Source organism: Coloeus monedula (genome assembly GCF_965178545.1).
Source record: "Coloeus monedula genome assembly, contig: HAP1_SCAFFOLD_84, whole genome shotgun sequence".
Lineage (NCBI taxonomy): Eukaryota > Metazoa > Chordata > Aves > Passeriformes > Corvidae > Coloeus > Coloeus monedula.
In genome coordinates, this window is record NW_028120815.1 from 150,723 (window position 1) to 169,236 (window position 18,514).

Genomic DNA, 18,514 nt, shown 5'->3' on the forward strand with positions numbered 1-18,514 from the left:
TATATTCAAATGCACAGGGAAGAGGCCTCCTGAAAGTCTTTGTGTTTCAAAAGAAAGGTAGATGTTCATGCAGAAATGCAAGGAGTAGTACTACAGTACTTTATAAAAAGCAGAATAACACCAGAAAAAGAATAAGAAAAAGCACCAATGAAAATATGGACAAAGAGGAAAAAAAAGGCCCGGATTGTAAAGTTACATTCTGAAGGTTCTGGAGCAGGAAAGAGAGAGATTATTACTTCTGAGAAGCATCCTAGTCATCATTTTCCCCGCATGGCAGAAGGAAATAGAAAGATTTTAACTTGTGAAAAGTATCCAGTCCTCACTTTCCTCAGGGCATCCCTGAGCTCCTGGTTCCTCAGGCTGTAGATGAGGGGGTTCAGGGCTGGAGGCACCACCGAGTACAGAACTGACAGTGCCACATCCAGGGATGGGAGGAGATGGAGGGGGGCTTCAGGTAGGAAAACATAACAGTGCTGAGGAACAGAGAGAGCACGGCCAGGTGAGGGAGGCACGTGGAAAAGGCTTTGTGCCAGCCCTGCTCAGAGGGGATCCTCAGCACAGCCCTGAAGATCTGCACATAGGAGAAAACAATGAACACAAAACAGCCAAAGAGCAAACAGGCACTGACAGCGATGAGCCCAAGTTCCCTGAGGTGGGATTTGGAGCAGGAGAGCTTGAGGATGTGTGGGATTTCACAGAAGAACTGGCCCAGGGCATTGCCCTGGCCCAGGGGCAGGGAAAATGTATTGGCCATGTGCATGAGAGCGTAGAGAAAGGCACTGGCCCAGGCAGCTGCTGCCATGTGGGCACAAGCTCTGCTGCCCAGGAGGGTCCCGTAGTGCAGGGCTTTGCAGATGGACACGTAGCGCTCGTAGCACATGATGGTGAGGAGGAAATCCTCTGCTGAGAGGAAGAACAGAAAGAAAAACACGTGAGCAGCACATGCTGAGTAGGAGATGTGGCTGGTGCCCCAGAGGGAATTGTGCATGGCCTTGGGGACAGTGGTGCAGATGGAGCCCAGGTCGGTGAGGGCCAGGCTGAGCAGGAAGAAGAACATGGGGCTGTGCAGGTGCTGGCCGCAGGCTCCGGCGCTGATGATGAGGCCGCTGCCCAGGAGGGCAGCCAGGGAGATGCCCAGGAAGAGGCAGAAGTGCAGGAGCTGCAGCTGCCGCGTGTCTGCCAATGCCAGCAGGAGGAAGGGGCTGATGGAGCTGCTGTTGGACATTGGCTGTGTCCGGGCATTGGGTTCTACCATGGAGAAAAACACAGTGAAGAGTTAGAGGAGATCTGTAACCACAACCAAAGCCATTTCCCATCCACCCTCCCCTGGAACACACACAGACACCCTTTTGTGTTTAAGAGTTCTGAGGTTTTTTTTTCTAACTCCCCCCATATCTCTCTTGGTATTCTTGGGTATCAGAAATCCTCAGCATTTCTGCTGCCTTCAGGGAGAAAAGAGCAACTTTTGCAAGGCAAGATGATGAGTGGAGACTCAGGGGAGGTGCTCTGTCATTCTGACCTGCTCAGAGTTTCTCAGTTTCACTTCTCTCAAATGTAGAATGTTCACCCTCCCATGTTTCCCTTAAAGATCACCAGGTGCTGCTGGGAGCAGATGGATCCACCACAGACCCCCAAATGTCCGTCCTTCTCTCAAGGTCTCAGCACCACATTCGTAGTCGAGGACACCCCTGGCTCATTTCACCAACCCGACAGCATTTGCACACTTGTAGCATCTCTGCTTTTCTCCTCTCTCTGGGCCTTTCAGATAACACAAAGATGCTCCAGGACACGTTTGCATCCTGGAGGAAACTCCCAGCTTGGAAGGAAACCTCGGGGAGAGAGCCAAGAGTCCCAGAGCGGGCACTGGATGAAGGGAGATTGAGCTGCTGCCCTGGCTGCACTGACAGCCCTGCCCACAGCTGGGCACTGGGGCCAGCGTCACCCTGAGCCAGCTGTGCCCCCTCCCAGAGCCCCCAGGGCCGGGCAGCTGCTCCCAGCCCTGTGCTCTGCAGAGGGAACTGGGCCCGGGGCTGCAGAGCTGCCCCACGGCTCTGCTGCAGCTCTGCCTGCCCAGGAGGGGCTTCACGCCTTGGACCCCCGGCCCTGAGGCCAGAGCCTTGGCTGGGGGGCACAGGAGGGAGGGGGCTTCTTCAGAGGGAGGGGCTGCACTGGAGGGGATCCTGTGGGGATCTCTAAACTCTCCCTGACACATTGCTGGCTTTGTTTTCTCTCCTTCCCTGATCTCCCCTCTGCTTCCTGGGGATTTTCCTCCTGGAGCTTTTCCCTCTGCCTGATCTCTCCCTGCCAGCACTCACAGACCCCAAATCTCTGTGCACTCTCCTTGGCCCTACAGAAACCTGCCTGTGTGCAGGGCACTGGCTGGGGCAGGTTCTGTTTGCAGCTTGGAGAAAGGACAGCTCAGACTGAGCCTGAGGGGTCCAGCCAAGGTGATGCTGGTGCTGTCCATGGGCACGGGAGTGGCTGAAAGCACAGGAGGCATCTCCTGTGCACCTGCTGATCACTGAAAGGAACAGTTTGGATGTCCCAGGGACCTGACAAAATTCATCACACCTTTAATATTTATCCACCCTCCCCACCATTCTCCAATGGCAGGAAACTGAAAACAAAGTCTCAGGAAATTTCCTCATTTCTATCAAAATCCTTGTATTGGAAATATTCTGGGAGTGATCAGAAACCCTCAGCCCGTCAGAGGCTCATGAGCATTTCACCTCCCCTGCACTCGAGATGCTCCGAGTTGTACTCACAGAATCCGTAGGCAGGGGGATGCTGCAGCTTTAGGAGATCCCTCCAGGAGCTGCAGCTGCCGTGTCCTGCAGCCAGAGGCTTCCTGTGCCAGGGGCTGGGAGTGATTCTCCCGCAGTCACTTCCCAGCCCCTTCCCAGCCCCGGCTGAGTTTCAGCCCTGTGTGCCTCTGTGCTGTGCCCGAGCTGGCTGCAGGCAGTGCCCCAGCCCTGCTGGGCTGTGCCCAGGAGCTGCTCCTGGCCAGAGCTGTCTCTCTGCAGCGCTGCCGCTTGCCAGGAGCTGCCTCTGTGCCAGGAGCCCGGCCCAGCTCAGCAGCACACACACAGCACAAGGACTGCAATGACCCTCTTGGGCCTTGGTGCTGAGGCCCTGAACATCAGGCCCTGACAGCGACTGGCACAAATCTCCCAAGAATTCCAGCCAGAATTGAACTTCAAAGTTTCTGGAAGTTTTCATGGGTCCCAGTGAGGGACACGACTGAGAAAGTGTCCCCAGGCTGCAGTCAGAGCAGAGAACTGGAGGCAGGGATGACAGGGGGACAAAGAGAAGCCAAGTCTTGGTGCCCTGGGGCACAGCAGCATCTGGGCCACCAAGGGCTGGGAGGAGACACCTTGTCCTGAGGCCCTGGGGCCTCCTGGCACAGCCCCAGCAAGGCTGGGCACTGTCAGCCCCTTGTCCTGCCCTCAGCATCCCCCCACATCCCAGTGGCCTCAGGGATCTGCTGGAAGGAGTCCCTGGGGAGCCTTGGTCAGGAATGGCCCTGGGGGCTCCTCAATGCTCCCAGGGACTGCAGGGTTTTCAAAGGACTTTGGCTTTGGCTTTTGCCTGGGAGTCTCTGAGAGCTTTGTGCAATCCTGGCCCCCAATTCTCTCCTCCAAGGAGTCCATGAGGAGCCTGTGGCGGGCATGGAGCTCAGTGGGACCCATTGATGCCTCGACTGTGGAAATCATGTTTTTACTAGAAAATGGACATAATGTGAACCAGCCATAAAACAGAGGAAACAGAGCACGTAAGACAGAAGGACTTGAGCACCTACACAGGGGAAGAGTCCATGGGGAGGTTGTGAGAAAGGAACAAGCAGCACTGGGGAGGATGTGAATGAGGAACAAGCAAAGGAAGAAAAGGATAAGAAAAGGCAAACTGAAGGACAGTTGTGACATACACGACAGACAATGTGACACACAGACAAGAGCCAATCACAAAGCATAAAGCAGCGTGTGAAAATAGCCCTGAACCCATAATAATTATGCACGATCGCGTGTAGGGAAAGCAAGAACTGTATATGAGGGACAGTAGGTCATCAATAAAATGGCTTCTGCCTGATTCACACCGAATCATGTAGAGTCCATTGTTTGTCTCCGCAGCCACCAGAAGAAACAATTGGACAGAGTAGATGAAAATTTTAGGGTGTAAAGGTAAAAAATCAGCTCATCCCAATGGATCTCCAATGTTGATCTGAGTCCCGATGGATGTTCCTGCCCCTGCGTTCACCCAGGTGCCTACGGGGATCCAGGAGAACGTGGAGAGCACCAGCCAGGGCTCTTCCCAACCTGGATCACAGGGAATGTGGGTCACCAGGGCTCTGCCAAATGTGGCTCCTATGATGGGAGATGGAGTTGAAGCAGAGGACAAAGCTCTTGCCACAGTCGGGGCACTCGCAGGGCTTCCCTTAGCGGTGCCTCTGTTGGTGTTGGGTCAAGGTAGAGCTCTGTGAGAAGCTCTTCCCACACTGGGGACACTCGTAGGGCCTCTCCCCGGTGTGGATGCGCCGGTGGGTGACGAGGTGGGAGTTTTGTTTGAAGCCCTCCCTGCAGTCGGGGCAGCGGAAGGGCCTCTCATCCGTGTGAATCTGCTGGTGCTGGAGGAGATTGGAGCTGGTGTGAAACCTCTTCCCACACTCAGAACACTCGTAGGGCCTCTCCCCGGTGTGGATCCTCTGGTGGATACGTAGGTTGGAGATTGTGACAAAGCTCTTCCCACATTCCCCACACTCGTAGGGCCTCTCCCCGGTGTGGATGCGCTGGTGGATGATCAGGTGGGAGCTGTACCTGAAGCTCTTCCCACATTCCCCACACTTGTGGGGCTTCTCCCCATCGTGAAGCTGCTCATGAACCACCAGCTCTGACCTCTGGCTGCATCTCCGGCCGCCTTCCCGGCACAGGGTGGGTCTTTCCTCCTCAGAGCACCCTGGGCTGCGTTTGCAGCCCCTCCTCCTGCGGGATCTCCGGGGCTTTTCCTCCCCGTTGGATTCCAGCACTGTGGAGCCGCTCAAAACGGCCTCTTCCACCAGGTTCTGCCGCGGGGATTTGTCCTCCCTGGGCCCCATGCTCAGCTCCTTGTCTGGGGAGGAAGGACAAGGAGAGGATGGGATTTGCCTCCGTGCCACAGGGAAGGGGAAGGAGATCCCCCCAGTCCGTCCCCGGCAGGACGGCGTCGGCAGCGGGGTTGTCCTGCAGCCGGGGGCGATGCTGGGCTGGGAGATGGAGCAGGAGAGAGGGGAAAGGGGCACTGACTTCCTCCTCACCTGCCTGGGGCTCCCGGGGCATCTTCCTCTTCCTCACAGCCTCCTCCTCCATCTGGCCAAGGGTTGGGAATGGGAAATCCTGGTTTGGAGGAAAACAAGGGATGAGCACGTTGAGTCTGAAGGTCCCTCTGCCCAAGTCCATCTCTAGAAGTCACTGGGCACTGTGTGTCCATAAAAATCTGCTCTGAAAAAGCCTCTCAGGAGTTCCCTGTCTCTGGTCTCTCCCGTTTGGTGTCCGGGGGTTCCCCCTGTCCCAGCTGCTGGGGGTCCCTCTTTTACTGGGGTCCCCCTCTCTCCTTGGTCTCCACCCTCCCCAGGCTGCTGGGAGTCCAGGAATCCAAAAGCTCCCCTCTTTGGTCTCCCCACTTAGGGATGCTGGGGGTTATGGGGTCCCCAGGTCCCTTCTCCCCTTATTCTCTGCTTCGGGGTGCAGGGGGTCCAAGGAGTCCCCCCTGCCCCTCTCCAGGCTGTTGAGGGTCCCGCGAATGGCGGCGCTCCCCCCTCTCTGGGCTCCCCACTTTGGGGCCCTGGGGGTCACAGGGGTTCGCTCCTCCAGACTGCCGGGGCTCCCCTGCTCCCGGTACTGCCCCTCTCTGCTCGTCCCACTCTGGGGCTCCCGAGGTTCCCCCTCTGGCTCTCCCAAGGGGTCCCGCAGCCCCCTGGCTCCGGGCTGGAGGTGGCCGTGCCTGACCCGGGCAGACCCAACCCCCACCACGGGGCGTACCCCACATCCCCCTGCCCGCTGCCAGGGCTCTGCTGGCACCGCCACCGGGACCCCCAGAAACACCTCCTGGGGACCCCCAATGTCCTCACAAGGGGCATTTTCTGCTCAGCTTTGGAGTTCTTCATTCTCCAAACATCCCCCCAAAAAACCCAACCCAGGGAACCCCCCCGGGATATCTGGGCCGAGCTCCCCCTCCCCGGGCACCTGCGGGATGGGGGGCGATGATCCCACGGGTGGGGGGCTGTGAATTCAGGGAGCGCTCAACCTCATGTGGGGAGTGACTGGGTCTGAACTGGGGCAACTGGGTTCAACTGGAACCACACTGGAAGATAATGGGAGCAGCTGTGCCCATGCTGGGGTCATACTGGGATCCTACTGGAACTGACTGGGATGATACTGGGAGTATCTGAGAGGGACTGTGATCATACTGGAATCAGACTGCGAGGGACTGGAAAGGTGCTGGACATGACTGGAACCATACTGGAGGTGACTGGGAGCAACAGAGACTATGCTGGGAGCAAATGGGATCGTATTTGGAGGAACTTGGAGTGACTGGATTCATACTGGGAGCAACTGGGCCCACACTGGGAGTGACAGGGAGGCACTCTGGGCATGACTGGAATAATACTGGGAGTACCTGAAACTGACTGGGGGCATACTGGGGGTGACTGTTACCATACTGGGGTGATTGGGTACAACTGGGATCATACTGGCATTGAGAGGGAGCAGCTGGGATCACATTTGGGGACACTGGGACCATACTGGAAGTGACTGGAACCATACTGGCAATGACTACGGGTCCTACTGGGATCATCCTGGGAGCCACTGGGATTACAGCGGGTGTGAATGGAACCTGACTGGGGGTTACTGGGAGCTGCTGGGCCCATGCTGGGAGGAAAATGTGGACACATTGGGAGTAACTGGGATCAACTGGAAGGTACTGGAACCATGCTGAGGGGACTGAGACCACAACTGGCATCATACTGGGAGCAACTGGGACTACACTTTGGGCAACTGACAGAAACTGGGATCATGCTGGAGGACCCTGGAAGTAACTGGGAAAGACTGGGATCATTCTGCAGTAACTGGAACCTTACTGGAGCAACTGGGAGTGCCTGGGAATGACTACAAACATGCTGAAGGCAACTGGGATATACTGGGAGTGTCTGTAACCATACTGGGGGTGACTGGAACCACACTGGGAACAGCTGGGATCATGCTGGGGGGAAATGAGACCATGCTGGGGGCACCTGGGAGCAACTGGATCTATGCTGGGGGCAACTGGGCGTGACTGGGACTGTTCTAGGGGCAACTGGGATCATACTGGGAGGAACTGGGAACAACTGGAACTATGCTGGGGGCAACTGGGATCATACCGGTATCACAGTGGGTCCATGCTGGGTGAGACTGGCATCATACTGAGGGTGACTGGAATCATACTGGGATTGACTGGGAGTGGCTGTGAGCAACTGGAATCGTGCTGAAAGCAGCTGGGAAGAAGTGGGAGGGACTGGGAACATGCTGGGGGTGACTGGGATATACTGGGAGAGACAGGGAGTCACGGGGATCATACTGGAGGCTACTGGGCTCATGCTGGCATTGACAGGGAGCAACTGGGAACACCCTGGGGACCACTGGCATCATACTGGGAGTGACTGGGGCCTTGCTGGGATTAGCGTGGGTGTCAGTGGGGGTTACTGGGAGCGACCAGGCCCATGCTGAGAGCCTACTGGGGATGCACTGGGATGCACTGGGAGGAACTGGGAATGATAGGATGCATGCTGGTGACAACTGGGATGTACTGGCAGTGACTGGGATAAATCTGGGGGCAACTGATCCATGCTGAGCTAACTGGGAGTGCCTGGGAATGACCACGAGAATGGTCAGGGCAACTGGGATATACTGGGAGTGTCTGAGACCATGTGGGTGGTGACTGGGACCACACTGGGTGTGACTGGGAATGTGCTGGGGAGAACTGGGACCACGCTGGGGGAAACTGGGGGCAATTGTGAGTGACTGGGGCCCTGCTGGGAGAGACTGGTATCATACTGGGAGTGACTGGGACTATCCTGGGGCAACTGGGAGAACTGAGAACACACTGGACAAAAGTGGGAAGAACTGGGAGCAACTGAGACTGTGCTGGGGGCAAATTGCATCCTAATGGGGAGTGACTGGGAGTGACTGGGTTCATACTGGGAGTAACAGGGATTCTGCAGGGAGTGAGGGGAAGTGACCAGGATCATACTGGGACTGACTGGGCTCATACTGGGACTGATGAGGAAACTGGAACCACTCGGGGAGGGAACTGGGATCATACTGGGAGCAGCCATTTCCCAGCCCCGGCACCCCCGAGCCCCTTTCCAGCCCCGGCACCCCCGAGCCCCTTTCCCGGCCGTGCCGCCCCTGCAGCCCCCAGACCCCCCCGCCGGGGTCCCGCCAATCCCAGGGGTCCCCCCTCTCGGGCTCCCCGCTTTGGCCTTCTGGGGCTCTCCTCTCTCCGGGGTCCCGCTTAGGGAAGCCGCGGCTCTCCCGGGGCTCCCCAAAACCGGTGTCCCCCCGCCCCCGCCGGCCCCGCGCCGTCCCCACGGGGCCCCGGCAGAGCTCGGAGGGCCCGGCCCGGGAAGCCCAACCCCCACCGCGGGGGGACCCGCATCCCCCCGCCCCCGCCGGGGCTCTGCCGCCACCGCCACCCCCAAAAACACCTCCCGGGACCCCCCGATATCCGCCCCCGCCGGGGCATCTGCGGCTCGCCTTTGGAGCCCCGCAAGCTCCAAACATCGCGCCGCCCGCCCCGACAGACAGCATGAAACAGCGAGCCCCAAATCGATTCCCTGCGAGCTCCAAATATCCCTCCCCCCTCCAAAAACACCGCCCGGCATGTTTGGGCCGAGCTCCCCCTCCCCGGGCACCTGCGGGATGCGGGGCGGGCGATGCTCCCGGCCCGAGCGGCTGCGGATCCAGAGAGCGCTGCCCGCACCTGGAGCCTCCTCCGCCTGCTCCGGCTCCTCCTTCTTCCCCCCGTGCCTCCTCTTCTTCCTCCTCTGGCCCGCCTCCTCCTCCTCCTGCCCTTCCTCCGTGCCTGCGGCCGCGGCCCGGGAGCTCTCCGGGCAGCGGGGCCGGGCCGGGCCACGATGGGAAAGGGCTGGGTCACCCCAGAGCGAGCTGGGGCAGCGGAGCTTTGGGGCAACAGCGGCAAAGGGGTGCGAGAGGGGGGATCCGGGCAGGTGGGACAGCGGCAAAGGGCTTCCAGTGGGGTCCCCCAGTTAAGCCCAGCACCCCCAAAGCCCGTCCCAGCCCTCCCCGTTCCCTCCCCAGCCCCGGCTGAGTGCGGGGCTCAGCCCAGGAGCCGTCGCCGTTCGGGGCTCCCCCGAGTGCAGCAAACGGGAGAGTGCCCCCCGGGTGAAATGTTGGGGTTCGCTCTACCATCGGCGCTTTAAGATGCCCCGGTAAAGTCGGTGCCCACTGTAACTCCCGTTAAAAGGGCAACACCACTCCCGTTGATTCCGGCAGCGGAGCCCCGCGGGGGTTTGGGGGTCCCGGCAGGGTTTGGGGGTCCCGGGAGGGTTTGGGGGTCCCGGCAGGGTTTGGGGGTACCTGGGTGGTGCCGATGATGGCGATGGGGACCCCGTGCTGGGTATGAACATTCGCGAGGGGCTCCTGGGGGGGTTTTGTGGGTCCCGGGGGTTTTTGGCGTCCCGGTGTTTTTTGGGGTTCCCGAGGGGAGTTTTCAGGGGTCTCAAAGTGGGGGTTTGGGCGATCACAAGGGGAATATTTGGGTGTCCCAAGGCTGTTTTGGGGTCCCTGCCGGTGATGGAGATGGGGACCCCGTGCCAGGTATAAACTTTCTCAAGAGGGTCCGGGGGGTGTTGGGAGGTCCCGTGGGAATTTTGGTGTCCTGAGAGGGTTTTGGGGGGTCTGTGTGGGGCTTTGCGGTCCTGGGGAGTTTTTGGAAGGTCCTGGGGATATTTTCGGGGTCCCAGGAGAGGTTGGGGTTCCCCGGGAGGGTGTTGGGGATTCCCGGGAGGTTTTGGGGTACCTGGGCGATGCCGGTGACAGAGCTGGGGACCCCGTGCCGGGTATGAACCTTCTCGCTGCGCACGGGCAGCGTCAGCGTGTTCAGGGAGATCCTGGGGGACCCGGGGGGTTCACCCCAAATCCCAGGGGACCCCAAATGCTGAGGGACCCCTGAACTCCCCTCACCGCTGGATCTGCTGCAGGCAGGGGGGCACCAGCACTCGGCCTCCACCCCCCACTCTGACGGGGGGGCTGCAGAAGAAATCTGGGGGGCACAGACGGGTGAATGGGAACACCTGGGACCATGGTGGGATCATAGTGGGATCATCCTGGGAGTGACTGGGATCATACTGAGTGTAACTGAAAGTGACTGGGATCATACTGGGAGTGACTGGGAGCCCCAGGGCCCATGCTGGGAGTGACCTGGGCCCCACCCTGGGTGGAACTGGGGGAACTGGCCCAGCCGGGGCTCAGGGTTGTTCTCCCCCAGGGCTGCTGCCACCCCCGGCCCCAGAGAGCCGAGGGACAGGGGACAGCCGAGGGACAGGGGACAGCCAGGGAACACGGCCTGGCGCAGGGACACTGTGCTCCAGCACTCTGGGCTGTTGTGCCCGGGGCGTTGCCCTTGGGCTCCCAGGACAGGCAGAGGGGGCAGAATCCCCTCCAGGAGCTGTTGTTGGCTCGAAGCTTTGGTGTTGGACATTCCCGCGGAGCCACCTGCAGTGGCCGGAGCCCGGGCGGTGCCCGGTGCCACCAAAGCCGCTCCGTCAGTGCCCTCCTGCCCCGGGCAGGGCAGAGAACACCGAAGGAAAGGCCCGAGCTCGGCTCGGGGCAGGGAGAGGGCACTCCCCTGGCGCTGCCACGGGCACCACAGACCCGGCCTGGGGAAAGGATTGGGATTTATGTCCCAGCGAGTCGCAACAGGGATCGCTTCTCATTTCACTGCTGTCATTTGATTGGCCATAAATTCCAATCATTTCCCCATGGAATTCCCATGGCAATGGGCTGGGGGGAGATCCATCCATGGAATTGTCACCTGACTGGGGTGAGAGTGAGATCTGCCCGTGGAAATTCCATGGGAATTCCTGCATTCCTAAGTGCCCCATTCCTGAATCCCACATTCCCGTAGGAATTCTCCTCCCCCTCCCACACCCACCTTTGTGCTCCAGAGCCTCCTGACCACATCCGATGTATTTTGGGAGCTCTTCCACACAGGTGTGTCCCAGGTAATGCTTCATCTGCTCTGCCAGGATCCCTTGGGATTCCCAGCACCTCTGGGGGATCCGGGTGGCACCGTCGGACACCGCAAAGCTCCCGGATGCCAGCTGGAAGGAGATGAAATCCCACCCGTCGTAGCCGTGCCGGTGGGATCCATGGACGCTCCGTTGGACAGGAGGTCGCAGCTGGAAACCACCTGCACCGTGGGGAGACCTGGGAACGAGGAGAGAACGGACCCATGGAGTCGTGTCCCAGCCCCACGGAGCCCCTTGCAGCTCCCTGCATTCCTATGCCAGGCACGCAGATCCCATCCCACTCCCCCAGATCCCATTCCCACAGATCCCAGCCCAGCCCCCGGCTCCCCCCACTCCCCCCGCTCTGGTTGTACCGGCCCCGTCTCCAGGTCACTGTCGGCCGCGTGCCGGTTCCTCTCCTTGAGCCGGGTCTGGCCATCCCAATATCCCGGGTCTGGCTATCCCAATACCCCGGGTCTGGCTATCCCAATATCCCGGGTCTGGCCATCCCAATATCCTGGGTCTGGCTATCCCAGTATCCTGGGTCTGGCCATCCCAATATCCCGGGTCTGGCTATCCCAATATCCCGGGTCTGGCCATCCCAATATCCCGGGTCTGGCCATCCCAATATCCCGGGTCTGGCTATCCCAATGTCCTGGGTCTGGCCATCCCAATATCCCGGGTCTGGCTATCCCAATATCCCAGGTCTGGCTATCCCAGTATCCCAGGTCTGGCTATCCCAGTATCCCGGGTCTGGCTATCCCAATATCCCGGGTCTGGCTATCCCAGTATCCTGGGTCTGGCTATCCCAATATCCCGGGTCTGGCCATCCCAATATCCCGGGTCTGGCCATCCCAATATCCCGGGTCTGGCTATCCCAATGTCCTGGGTCTGGCCATTCCAATATCCCGGGTCTGGCTATCCCAATATCCCAGGTCTGGCTATCCCAGTATCCCAGGTCTGGCTATCCCAGTATCCCGGGTCTGGCTATCCCAATATCTCGGGTCTGGCTATCCCAGTATCCTGGGTCTGGCTATCCCAATATCCCGGGTCTGGCTATCCCAGTATCCCGGGTCTGGCTATCCCAATATCCCGGCTCAGCTCCCGCTCCCATCCCCGTGCCTGCGGCTCCATCCGGCCCCGCTCGCTGTGGCAGCGCTCGGAGGGGGTCCCGTCCACGTCCCCGTGATCAGGGACTGGGGGACCCCCGGGCCGGGCCCTGACAGCGCCACTTCCAGGTACTGCAGGGGGTGGAGAACTGGGGGGACACAGAGATCTGGGGGGTGGGAGTTTGGGGATCCAGGGGGTCTGCAGGTCAAGGAAAGGGGGCGCTTGAAGAGCTGGGAGAGCTGGGAAGGAGGTTCAGGGGCTCAGAGTCAAGGAAAGGGGGTGCAGGGACTGGGAGAGGTGGGATGGGGTGTCCAGGGAATCCTGTGCCCAGGAAAGGGGGTGCCAGGGGCCCTCAGTGTGAGGAAAGGAGGTGCTGGGGGGCTGGGAAATGCAGGAATGGGGTCCCAGGGGTCCCAGGGTAAAGGAAAAGGGTGGGTCTGGGGGCTGGGAGAGGGGGGTGGCCAGGAAAAGGCTGTGTTGGTGCCGGATAAGGGGGTGCAGGGGGGTCTCAGTGCCGGGCAAAGGGGTAAAAGGGCATCTCGGTTCTCAGGAATGGGGGTCCAGGGGGGTCTCAGGGCCGAGGAAATGGGGGGCAGGGACTTGGAGAGGCAGAAGGGAGTTCCAGGGGCTCCCTGTGCCCAGGGAAGGGGGGTAACAGGGTGGGGGCACCCGGGAAGGGGGAGTTCAGGGGGTCTCTGGTTTTGCAGAAAGGTGGGGCTGGGGGCTGGGAAAGGCAGGAATGGGGGTCCGAGGCGTTCCAGGGCATCCCAGGGTCAAGCACACGGGAGGTCTGGAGGCTGGGAGACATGGGATGGCCGGGAAAAGGGGAGCAGGGGGGTCCTGATGTCCGGCAGTAGGGGATTCAGGGGGGTCCCTGTGCAGGATGAGGGGTTCAGGGGGGTCCCGGGGGTGCTGGGGTCCCAGTCCCCCCTCGCCGCCCCAGGAGCCCCCAGCCCCAGCGCTGGAGCCATCGCGCTGCTCCGGGCAGATCCCGGCGGCGCAGGCTGGGAGATGCGGCAGTGCCCGAGGGAGGGCGGGGGAACGGGGGGATCACTTCCAGCTGTCCCAGGGAAGGCTCTGTAAATCCCAGTCAATCCCAGTCGCTCCCAGTGTGTTCCCAGCCACCCCAGTATGGTTACAGACACTCCCAGTACATCCCAGTTCCTGTCAGCGTGCACCCTGTCACCCCCAGCATGCTCCCAGTCACTCCCACCTCCTCCCAGTTGCTTTCAGCATGATTCCAGTTGCTCACAGCCACTCCCAGTCAATCCCAGTAGGATTCCAGACACCCTCAGTGTGATCCCAGTCTCACCCAGCATGGTCCTGGTTGTTCCCAGTCTGGTTCCAGTCACCCCCAGTATGGTTACAGACACTCCCAGTATATCCCAGTTACCCTCAGCATGTCCGTAGTCATTCCCAGACACTCCCAGCGGCCCCAGTGAGGTGTTAGCTATCCCCGTATGATCCCAGTCATGCCCAGAATATCCCAGTTGCCTCCAGCATGCATCCAGTCATTCCCAGTTATTCCCAGTTGCTTGCAGCATCATCCCAGTTTCTCTCGGTTGTTCCCAGTAGCCCAAGGTGTGATCCCAGTTGCTCCCTTTACAACACCAATATGATCCCAGTCACCTCCAGTATGATCCTTGTCACATGCCAGCATTGCCAGTATGGTCCCATTATCATCCCAATTGCTTCCAATCACTCCCAGTATGGTTCCAGTTGCTTCCTAGATCAACCCAGTCAGTCCCAGTATGATGCCATTTGCCCCCAGCGTGCTCCCAGTTGCTCCCAGTCACCCCCAGTAGGGGGGATGATATGCATGGTGTGTTCCCAGTCACTCTCAGATACTCCCAGTATTAGTCCAGTCGCTCCCAGTATGATCCAAATGTGACCCCAGTGTGCTCCCAGTCACTGCCAGTATGAACCAGTTGCGCCCCACATGGTTCCAGTTGCTCTTTCACCCTCACTTTAGTTCCAGTCACTCCCAGTCTCTCCCAGTTCCCTCCAGCATATTCCCAGTCACTCCCAGTTCCTTCCAGCATGATCCCATTTGCTCACAACCACTCCCAGCCAGTCTCAGCATAGTCACACTCACTGCCAGTATGATCCCAGCCACCTCCAGCATGATCCCAGTTATCCCAGTTCATTGCAGTATAAGCCAAGTTGCTTCCAGTCATGCCCAGCATGCACCCAGTCACTCCCAGTTCCTCCCAGTTGCTCCTAGCATGATCCCAGTTGCTTACAGCTGCTCCTGGATACCCTCAGCATGATCCCAGTCACTCCCAGTGTATCCCATTTGCCTCCAATATGGTCTCAATCGCCCCCTGCAGGCTCCTACTCACTCCCAGTATGATCCTAGTATGATCCCAGTACAAACCAGTCACTGCCAGTGGTGCCACTCCTGGGATCCCCCAGCCCTCTCTGCGTTCCCCCCTCCCGGCTCTCCAGGCTCCCCAGAGGAGCCCCAAGGGCTGCAAGTCCCCACCCAGGGCCCCCAGAAGGGCCCAGTTTGGATGTGCAGCCCCCAGTTTTCCCAGTTTCCCTCTCCTTTCCCCGGGCCGGGTTCCCCCGCCCCCAGCGGGTGGGAGCAGCCGAGAGCCCCGCGCTGCCCATCCCGACCTGTCCCGGCTCCATCCCCGCTGCTCCCGCGGGCTGCCAGGGGCTCGGGAACGGGGGATCCAGGGCGTGGCTGGTGCTGGGGGAGGAGGAGGAGGGATGGGAGAGGAGGGAGGATGAAGAAGGAGAGCGAGAAGGGATGGAAGCAGGAGAAGGAGGTGGGATTAGGGAGGAGGAGGGATGGGAGAGGAGGAGCAGGAGGAAGAGGAGAGACAAAGGAGGATGAAGAAAAGGAGAAGGATCCACGAGGTCGAGCGCTCCCTGAATTCACAGCCCCCCACCCGTGGGATCATCGCCCCCCATCCCGCAGGTGCCCGGGGAGGGGGAGCTCGGCCCAGATATCCCGGGGGGGTCCCTGGGTTGGGTTTTTTGGGGGGATGTTTGGAGAATGAAGAACTCCAAAGGTGAGCAGAAAATGCCCCTGGGGGAACACTGGGGGTCCCAGTGGCGGCTGCCAGCAGAGGCAGTTTGGAGGAGACCCCTGTGACCCCCAGGGCCCCAAAGTGGGGAGCCCAGAGAGGGGGGAGCACCGCCATTCGCGGGACCCTCAACAGCCTGGAGAGGGGCAGGGGGGACTCCTTGGACCCCCTGCACCCCAAAGCAGAGAATAAGGGGAAAAGGACGCATGGACCCATAACCCCCAGCATCCCTAAGTGGGGAGAGGGAAGAGGGGGAACTTTTCAGATTCCTGGGACTCCCAGCAGCCTGGGGAGAGCGGGGACCAAGTAGAAGAGGGACTCCCAATACAAGCGTGACCCCCAGCAGCTGGGAGAGGGGGGAACCCCCGAACACCAAAGGGGAGAAACCAGAGACAGGGAACTCCTGAGAGGCTTTTTCAGGGCTGAATCGTGGTGTTGGGGAGGTTTATATGGACCCCAGATGCCCAGGGACTTCCAGAGATGGACTTGGGCAGAGGGAATTTCAAAGCTAATATGCCCACACCTTGTTTTCCCCCCAGACCAGGATTTCCCATTCCCAGCCCTTGGCCAGATGGAGGAGGAGGCTGTGAGGAAGAGGAAGATGCCCCGGGAGCCCCAGGCAGGTGAGGAGGAAGTCAGTGCCCCTTTCCCCTCTCTCCTGCTCCATCTCCCAGCCCAGCATCGCCCCCGGCTGCAGGACAACCCCGCTGCCGACGCTGTCCTGCCGGGGACGGACTGGGGGGATCTCCTTGCCCTTCCCTGTGGCCCGGAGGCAAATCCCATCCTCTCCTTGTCCTTCCTCCCCAGACAAGGAGCTGAGCACGGAGCCCAGGGAGGACAAATCCCGGCGGCAGAACCTGGTGGAAGAGGCCGTTTTGAGCGGCTCCACGGCGCAGGAATCCAACGGGGAGGAAAAGCCCCGGAGATCCCGCAGGAGGAGGGGCTGCAAACGCAGCCCAGGGTGCTCTGAGGAGGAAAGACCCACCCTGTGCGGGGAAGGCGACCGGAGATGCAGCCAGAGGTCAGAGCTGGTGGTTCATGAGCAGCTTCACGATGGGGAGAAGCCCCACAAGTGTGGGGAATGTGGGAAGAGCTTCAGGTGGAGCTCCAACCTGATCAACCACCAGAGGATCCACACTGGGGAGAGGCCCTAAGAGTGTGGGGAGTGTGGGAAGAGCTGCAGAGACAGCTCCAGCCTGATGAACCACCGGCGCCTCCACACCGGGGAGAGGCCCTACGAGTGTCCCCAGTGTGGGAAGAGCTTCTCACAGAGCTCTAACTCTACCCAACACCAACGGAGGCACCGCTAAGGGAAGCCCTGCAAGTGCCCTGACTGCAGGAAGAGCTTTGTCCTCTGCTCCAACTCCATCCCCCATCAGAGGACCCACATTTGGCAGAGCCCTGGTGACCCACATTCCCTGTGATCCAGGTTGGGAAGAGCCCTGGCTGGTGCTCTCCACGTTCTCCTGGATCCCTGTAGACACCTGGGTGAACACAGGGGCAGGAACATCCATCGGGACTCTGATTGAAATCAGAAATTCATTGGGAAGAGCTGATTTACTGACTCTGGGATTCAGGAATGGGGCACTTAGGAATGCAGGAATTCCCATGGAATTTCCACGGGCAGATCTCACTCTCATCCCAGTCAGGTGACAATTCCATGGATGGATCTCCCCCCAGCCCATTGCCATGGGAATTCCATGGGGAAATGATTGGAATTCATGGCCAATCAAATGACAGCAGTGAAATGAGAAGCGATCCCTGCTGCGACTCGCTGGGACATAAATCCCAATCCTTTCCCCAGGCCGGGTCTGTGGTGCCCGTGGCAGCGCCAGGGGAGTGCCCTCTCCCTGCCCCGAGCCGAGCTCGGGCCTTTCCTTCGGTGTTCTCTGCCCTGCCCGGGGCAGGAGGGCACTGACGGAGCGGCTTTGGTGGCACCGGGCACCGCCCGGGCTCCGGCCACTGCAGGTGGCTCCGCGGGAATGTCCAACACCAAAGCTTCGAGCCAACAACAGCTCCTGGAGGGGATTCTGCCCCCTCTGCCTGTCCTGGGAGCCCAAGGGCAACGCCCCGGGCACAACAGCCCAGAGTGCTGGAGCACAGTGTCCCTGCGCCAGGCCGTGTTCCCTGGCTGTCCCCTGTCCCTCGGCTGTCCCCTGTCCCTCGGCTCTCTGGGGCCGGGGGTGGCAGCAGCCCTGGGGGAGAACAACCCTGAGCCCCGGCTGGGCCAGTTCCCCCAGTTCCACCCGGGGTGGGGCCCAGGTCACTCCCAGCATGGGCCCTGGGGCTCCCAGTCACTCCCAGTATGATCCCAGTCACTTTCAGTTACACTCAGTATGATCCCAGTCACTCCCAGGATGATCCCACTATGATCCCACCATGGTCCCAGGTGTTCCCATTCACCCGTCTGTGCCCCCCAGATTTCTTCTGCAGCCCCCCCGTCAGAGTGGGGGGTGGGGGCCGAGTGCTGGTGCCCCCCTGCCTGCAGCAGATCCAGCGGTGAGGGGAGTTCAGGGGTCCCTCAGCATTTGGGGTCCCCTGGGATTTGGGGTGAACCCCCCGGGCCCCCCAGGATCTCCCTGAACACGCTGACGCTGCCCGTGCGCAGCGAGAAGGTTCATACCCGGCACGGGGTCCCCAGCTCTGTCACCGGCATCGCCCAGGTACCCCAAAACCTCCCGGGAATCCCCAACACCACCCCGGGGAACCCCAACCTCTCCTGGGACCCCGAAAATATCCCCGGGACCCTCCAAAAACTCCCCAGGACCGCAAAGCCCCACACAGACCCCCCAAAACCCTCTCAGGACACCAAAATTCCCACGGGACCTCCCAACACCCCCCGGACCCCCTTGAGAAGGTTTATACCTGGCACGGGGTCCCCATCTCCATCACCGGCAGGGAACCCAAAACAGCCTCGGGACACCCAAATATTCCCCTTGTGATCGCCCAAACCCCCACTTTGAGACCCCTGAAAACTCCCCTCGGGAACCCCAAAAGACCCCGGGACGCCAAAAACCCCCGGGACCCACAAAACCCCCCCAGGAGCCCCTCGCGAATGTTCAGATCCAGCACGGGGTCCCCATCGCCATCATCGGCACCACCCAGGTACCGC

General features: G+C 60.2%; 1 pseudogene across 1 annotated transcript; it reads right to left on the reverse strand.

Annotated features, from left to right (window-relative positions):
• Window positions 1-257: 257 nt before the first annotated feature.
• On the reverse strand, window positions 258-1,225 carry LOC309585628 (olfactory receptor 14J1-like; annotated as a pseudogene). The gene has a single exon. The product of its transcript is annotated as an olfactory receptor 14J1-like (transcript).
• Between the last annotated feature and the right edge of the window lie 17,289 nt (window positions 1,226-18,514).